At 49.1% G+C, this 7,115-nt stretch overlaps 1 long non-coding RNA gene across 1 annotated transcript; it reads left to right on the top strand.

Moving 5' to 3' along the window:
• Positions 1 to 1,897: 1,897 nt before the first annotated feature.
• On the top strand, positions 1,898 to 6,646 carry LOC141974145 (uncharacterized). Its single transcript, XR_012635695.1, has 2 exons — positions 1,898 to 2,284; positions 4,490 to 6,646. It is a non-coding gene; the product is annotated as an uncharacterized LOC141974145 (long non-coding RNA).
• Positions 6,647 to 7,115: the final 469 nt, after the last annotated feature.

The following is a 7,115-nucleotide window of genomic DNA, read 5'->3' as shown; positions in this document are numbered from 1 at the left end:
TGATTTTATTTGTTGTTTTTACCCATTGATAACATTCCTCCTTCCCTTAATAGTTGGTCAGTGAAACAAACACTTGTGTTTTACTCTTTTTTGTAAACATTTCTTTCATGTGATTTGCAAACTAATGATTGAGTGATTTGCAAAGTAGAAAAAATATACAACAATAAAATTCAAACTAAATTGCTCTGTTGTCAATATATTTAACTAGTTACTAACACAGTGAGAATTTAGAATATCTACTCTCCAAGTTTATATTTTACCTAGATGGACATAGAGAGAGGTGGTGCCCCATAATCTAAGATGCCTTCCTGGGAAGAAATCTTGAATAAGATTATTTTTGCATGTCATCTTAAGAAACAAACGGAAAGCACTCTAATTTCATTTAGCTACTAACCCTCAAATGTAGGAATGTGTCAGGCAGCACTCAGGCATAAAATGTTGGTCTAAGAAGATGTACTGTCATCTGATCTTACTTACAAGCTTTACTTAACATTTTTTCCTGCCTTTCATGTCCTGTTTCATCAACAAACTTTACTTTTAACCAACGACATTTCTAGGAAATCTCAATGTTTTTATATGTAATATCCCTCAGAAGCTGAGAAATCCATTATTCTCCAAATTCACCATGTTCCAATGTCATTGTTGCCTATGAAAATATATAGTCTCAAATAATTCTCTCTCATGGTCATATACTATCTCTTCAGTCTGCTCTATGCAGATATAACCATATGGTTTAAGGCATGGAAAATTTTTGATTTCAGAGCTTTCTGTCCTGATATTTAAGAAACAATGAAATTCCATAACTTATAGCTTATTTCTTAATTGAATATCTCCTGCTATGTCTTGTCTTAGTCTAAGCGAGAGCGTAGTGTTACCACGTAATCTTGCTGACACTCCTTTATTTGCAAAACACTGGTGTCCTATTCAAAAGACTAAGATCTCAGTTGTGTGTGCTTTTTTTAGATAAGATTAATTTATCTCTTGTCAATTACAATCTTTATCAGGGAAAATTCCTTAATCTTTTATATGAAGCTTCCTCAAATGTTTGTGGGGGATTTTTTAATGATTGAAGATATTAAATCAAAATTTAAATTATTCACAAAATAGAAATTTAATTCTGGTGGAGCCAACTGAACAGAATGTAGAAGGCTGTCTCCTATAGGAATAATTAGACAATTACAATGAAATTTAATAGATGAATAATCCAAGTGACAAAACACATAATGTACACTGAAACTTGGACATTTTTACATTAGATTCCTCTATTCTCTCCTTACTGCCTTCATTACGATTGCCTGGGATGTAATGTCATGTAATGGAAGATCACAAATTTTTGCGTAGTTCACCACTGAACAACAGGGATAAGCCAAAGAGTAGTCAGTGTCATTGGATTGATGAAATCGTGCAAGAGCCCAAAGCCAGACACCTTCCCTGCTCAGTCCTGCCTGTGCAACAGCTCAAAATCTTCCCAAAGCAGATGAATCGGGTAAGGAACGGAGCTACACTGCGGCCAACCACATATGGGCAGAACCCGGCAAGAAACTCAGCCTGTGCAGCATGTTGGAGCTGGAAGCACTGAGCTAGCCCAGGGCTACAGCAACCAGCACCGCCAAACAGGGCTGAAACTGCCAACCCCGCTGTATTTTTACGTGTGTCCTGGTGAGACGCTTCTGCCTTTCTCACCTGCGTTTTTTTTTAGTATAGGAATATGCACGTGGTTAATCTTGAACAGTTCGTTACATTATTCAGCTATCCAAACCAGAGAGGGACGGAGAGAGAGACGTGCAGATGACCTAAACTACAAAATAATATCATTGACTAGAAAGCAAAAGACCCAGAGACCGGCTGTTGGTTTTGTAAGGGCGAGAGCAGATGGAAGAAGTACACAGAAGCGTTGGCAGGTGGAAACCTCGCACGAGACTACAGATTCGTGACCTGTCACTACAAGGCAGCGGATGCTCTGACACGTGCCGAGGCGTTTAATGAATCTCCCGGTGCGGATGGGGTGAGCAGCCAACTTTATTGCGCTGGCGACAGGGGCCGGCACTTGGGGCTGGTGCATGACCGGTCAGAAGCGTTCTCCGGGCCAGCTGTATGCTTTTTGTGCCCGAGGCTCTAATGGTGCGTGATGTCGGATCCTGTCTGGCTCCAGGTGGCCGGAGCGTCTCCTGTTCTCAAGCACCGAAGTACCACAGGAGAGCCCCGATGCTGCATGTATGGCAGAGCTGGAGCTGCTCCTCTCAAGTGCCAGGGTGCAAAGCGGTCTGCTCCTGCCTTGCCCTCAGTGAGTAGTAGCTGGAGCACTGGGGATTTGGCAATTTGGGTATTTCCCAAATCGCCCTGACCCCCTTTTACCACGCCCTCCTCCCGCCGGATGCTTGGGGCCTGCAGGACAACCTCCCCTTAGTCAAGATGGAGCTTAAGCGGGCACCCAAGAGATGGCAAAATCTTCTGATCGGTCACTACATGTATACAAATCAGCACACAGAGCGCATTAATTTATTTATAGCCTATTTATTGGGTATTTACATAGGGTAAATCCCTCCTGCGCCTCCAAGCAGGAGGATCATCACGACAGTGAGCAGATGTAGAGGCTGCGTGGGAAACGGGGACCCGGCTTGTGTTCAGCCCGTCACGGGGCAGAGGAAGCACAGCACATAGTTCATCAGGTGCTCCACGGGGATGCAGCAGTGCCTCGCCGTCAGATCCTCCACGGTGCCCGCCTCTGGTGGAAGACGTGCCCGAGGGGTGGTCTCAGGGGCACGAGCAGCAGGCGGTTGGCAATGTTGTTCTTGGGGGTGCTCAGGTGTTCACAGGCACTGTCCCATCCCAAGGCTGAAAAGAAAACCCGTCAGAAAAGAAGCTCTTGGGAAGGGCTTGGCAGATGTAGCGGAGGTCCCCACCTTATCCTGAGGCTTGTCTCCACCCAAGTGTCACTGGGGTCCGCTCTGCCCTCCGAGTCATCTTCCTCTCTCTTCTCCTCGGCACCTCTGGAGCTTCATCACTGGCTGCGGCTGTTGGAGTCAGCGCTCCTCCGCCGGCGCAGCCAGTAGAGCACAAGGAGCAGGAGCAGGGTTTCGGCAGAGGACCAAAGCACCCAATGCCAGCAGGCCGCGCGGAGCATGCCTTCCGGAGTGAGGTCGCACAGCTCCTGGCTCCTCTGCTCCATCTGCTCCATCTGCTCCATGAACCAGGCCGACTCCTGCTGCTGCTGCTCCTTACGCTGCTGCAGCATGTCTTGCGTGGCCGCGTCATTCCGCCTGTTCACTTGAAGAACGTGGTTGAGGAGGCTCAGCACCATCAGGAGGCAGCGGGTACTGCCCACAGCCATGGTCTGGAGGAGGAGGGAGAGAAGGGGGTCAGTGGGGCTGGGTGGGAGGGAGGTGGCAGCAGGGGGGAATATGCAGGAGCCCGGGGATGGCTGGGAGATGGGGCGAAGGGTGGTGAGCGCTGCAGGGACAGGGACATCTCCCCACAGCCCCCGGGCACTGGCCGTGGCTGGCAGCCCCGGCACCGCTGCGCCCAGCCCCGAGGGCAGCACCTGCCCTGCCCCAGGCGCTCCCCGCAGCGGCTGCGCCCTCGCCCCGGCTGTAGAAGCCCCCCTCGGGGGCCAGAGCTTCTGCCCCGGCCCTCATCCAGCCCAGCCTTCCCCCCGCCACCCTCACTCACCGCTGGCCTGAGCCGGACTGCAGCGGGTGCTGCCGCCTGGCACCCTGGTGACGCCCTCGGGGACTTGTCCTCTGTGATGTCACAGGCGCCAGAGCCCCACGGCGACACCCGCCCCTTGGGCCACGGCCGCTGCCCCTGGCTCTGCAGCCCCTGCAGCGGGCACAGCACAACTTCCCTGGCAGGACAGAGCTCCCGGGGCCCCTCAACCTCCCCGGGCAGCAGCGGGGCAGCACCAGGGCGGCCCTGCCTTGCCCAGGGAGCTCCACGGCCCCGCCTGAGCCCGGGGCTCGGGCTCCCGGCTCCCCGCATGGCACCAGCACCACCACGGGCAGCAGCAGGCAGGAGCCTCTGGGGAGAAGTTATTTCTCACGCTGTCACACGGGTGCGTGGAAGCACACCTCTCCTACTCTAACCTGTGTTGGATTGTTACAGACCTGCATCGCAGCCAGAGACTTCTGGCTGCCCGGCCTGTCAGGCAATCAGATCCCCCCTGATCAGGAGAGTGACGCAGGCGGGTCTGTTAGTGGCCGTATTCCCACTGTCTAGTGAGGAAGAAAAGTAATATGTGTCAAAAAAAAAAAGATCTTTTCCCCACAGCAGCAACTTCCCTTCTTTTTAACATTGTTTAGGCCGGGATAAAACAGCATGACATGAACAATTAATTAAAGAAATGTTCATGTCTTAGAGCAGGGGAAGGGCTTCTCAATTATCTTTTAATTTACAGAACAATTCTCCCAATAGAACACCTGATTTTCAAAGAATTCTGCTAGTATACAGGCATTTCTGTCTTCTCTAGCTTAATTTTTAAGTCTTTATGCAGGCCACCTCTGGGTCTGGAAAGGGATCTCGAGGGGAACCTGGGGTGCCAGCACTCACACGAAGTATCCTTCATCATCCCACGTGAACTTCATTACGGCGCCGGCGCAGCGTTGCCTCCTGTGCGTCCCCCTCGGTGACGGCCCCTGGCAGGACGGTTCTGCCCGTGCAGGCAGGTTGCCGGCTTGGGCAGCCCTCAGAGCTCGGCGTCACTGACTGAGTCGAAGGGCTGGTGTGGACAAGGAAGGACACTGGGAAATTCATTCTGGATTACTTATGGAAGTGATGCGCTTAATCTGGGTTGAGCCCCTGATTGGATGGTCTCACACAAAATTGTAATGACCTTAATTTGCTTTGGTTTCATTTACTTTGGAAATGATTTAAACTCACTGAATAGTGAATAAGGAACTATCATTTAAATTAGATCTCAAATATTCCATATCCCCAATTTTAAAAAGTGAAAAAAATGTATTAATATAAAAATATGCCTCTTAAAATGGTTCTGAAGTTCCGATTCTGATCCACAGCCAAAACTGTCAGAGTGGTACAAAGCATGAGGAGAACATCAGCAGGTAACAATTCTACACAAACTGTTAGCAGTGAGGCTCACTCTGGCAGAAACCAATGCCGGAATCTATCCCCCAGGACTGTAATTTATGTAAGAAAAGGGAACAACCACACCATCTGATTTGGCATGCCAGATGGGGTCAGTGTTTCCGTTAAGTCAAACTGGTTATGTCTGTCCTTAAGTCACAGCTCTGGTCTCCACCCAGCTCGGTGCTGGGCCAAGAGCACAACACACAGCATCGCTGCTCTCTAGGCCAAATTCTTGTTTTCTTGAGACACCAACACAGCGTGTGAGAGGGCAGAGCACAGCGCTGTGCCCCAACAGGCCGGCTGCCCTCCACAGCCGGGGCAGTAAAACTGCGGCGCTTCCACCGGCACCCACCTGTCTCGCGGGGGAGATGCAGCAGCGCGTGTCTGCGCCTGCCAGTGCCCGCAACAGGACGACAAACCTTTCGCCTGAAGTTTCAGTTAGGCCACGTATTTCACGTCTCTGGTAGCTAGAGTAGTCTGCTAAGCAATCTGGGGGGGAAAAATAATCTTATTGCATTGTATCTTTTCCAGATTTTCACTCCGCTTTGTTTTAAACCAGCAAATGAACCTGAATGACCCTTGAACAAGTAATACTGCAAGTGCTAAAGACAGCCAGAAAAGCCCTGTCATAAAGAAATTGTAATACAGCCTTCTAATGTGTTATAAAATGTGCGTTTATGTATTCAATTACATTTGTTACATAAGATGAGAGAATTAGTATTGAAACTTAAATGACCCAATTAGAGCCATGCCAATTGTTCCCTTTTACTGTGTGAAGTGCTAAGGCTTGGACAACTGGCCCAAGCCAGAGCTGACCTATAGACGAATCCTGTATATTTTATAACTGAAAGCCACTGTGCTAGTAGGTATTGTACTAAGTTATAACAGCGCACTTATGCTGATGGAAAAAGTGCTAAAGCTTTGAAGTCCTGAAGCCTGAACAACAGGCCCCAAGCCGAAGCTGTTTAGTGTGTAATCATTAACAGAGTACGTAAACTCGCTAGTGAAAGATGCAGCTTAGACAAAATAGAATCAGGAGTGAGGAGAGAATGTATCCAACTGCCCTTGTTCAGCCTTGTTCAAGGCTGAGGACCCAGGTATCTGGCCTTGTTAGAAACTCCCTTGGTTTCCCCCCTGAGCCCTGGCCAGGCTTTGGGTGGAATCCAACAGGAGGATGAAACCAGAAATTTTCCGCTCAAAACAGAGGTGCCAGCTGTTCTGGCCTGTCGATCTCTGGTCTATAAGGCTGGACCCGCTCGCAGCGACTTTGGCAGCCTCACCTACGGGCGGAGGCACCGCGTAGGATTTCCCCCTTGCCGGGACAGGCTCTGCCAACCCTCGCTGTGACCGGGGCTGCCCCGCGACTGCGGGTCTGGGTGATGGTAACGTGTGCACGTGGGGATGGATCTTTCTTAATCTCCATTCTCTCTCTCGTGTAGGAATGATTTAAGGCATTACCCTGTTTTTTCCTGTTTGCTGCTTTAGGTGCACTATTCTGCCTTTTCTTACTGCATGTTTTCTGTATTACACTGTTATCACCAGTAAAATACGCCTGCTCTTTTCACTCTGGTGTCTGAGTTTAATTGGTATCCTTAATCAGCAGAACACTGTGCAAACCCCTGAGATGCAGAAGCTGGCATAACAACCTGACCTCAGAATTGCCAGTCAACTCCCCTTTTTTAATCCACTGCTTTATTCAGTCTTTTTACTATTTGCAGTTTGAAGCTGGTTTTACCATCTCCAAATTTTTTGTTTCAGTTTATGGCTAGCACAGACGTAGCTATAAAGACACAGGGCCGTGTGCTGCTTGTGCCTTGGTGCTCACACCACTGTGAAGGTTGCTGCTCTCTCAGCAGCTGCAGACTGAGCAATTTCTGTTCATCCCTCAGTGGTGAGGGGTAACTAGCTACGGATTCAAGTGTGCATCTGACACAGGCCAACCTGTAGGACGCAGACCTACATATTACAAACACGAGTAATTTGTTTTGAAAATAGGTTAAGTACACCAAAAAAAAAAAAAAATCAAGCAAACA

Source organism: Athene noctua, unplaced genomic scaffold, assembly GCF_965140245.1.
Source record: "Athene noctua unplaced genomic scaffold, bAthNoc1.hap1.1 HAP1_HAP1_scaffold_31, whole genome shotgun sequence".
Taxonomy (NCBI): Eukaryota; Metazoa; Chordata; class Aves; order Strigiformes; family Strigidae; genus Athene; species Athene noctua.
Note: the sequence above shows the minus strand (reverse complement) of the source record. Positions and strands in the feature narration are given on the sequence as shown.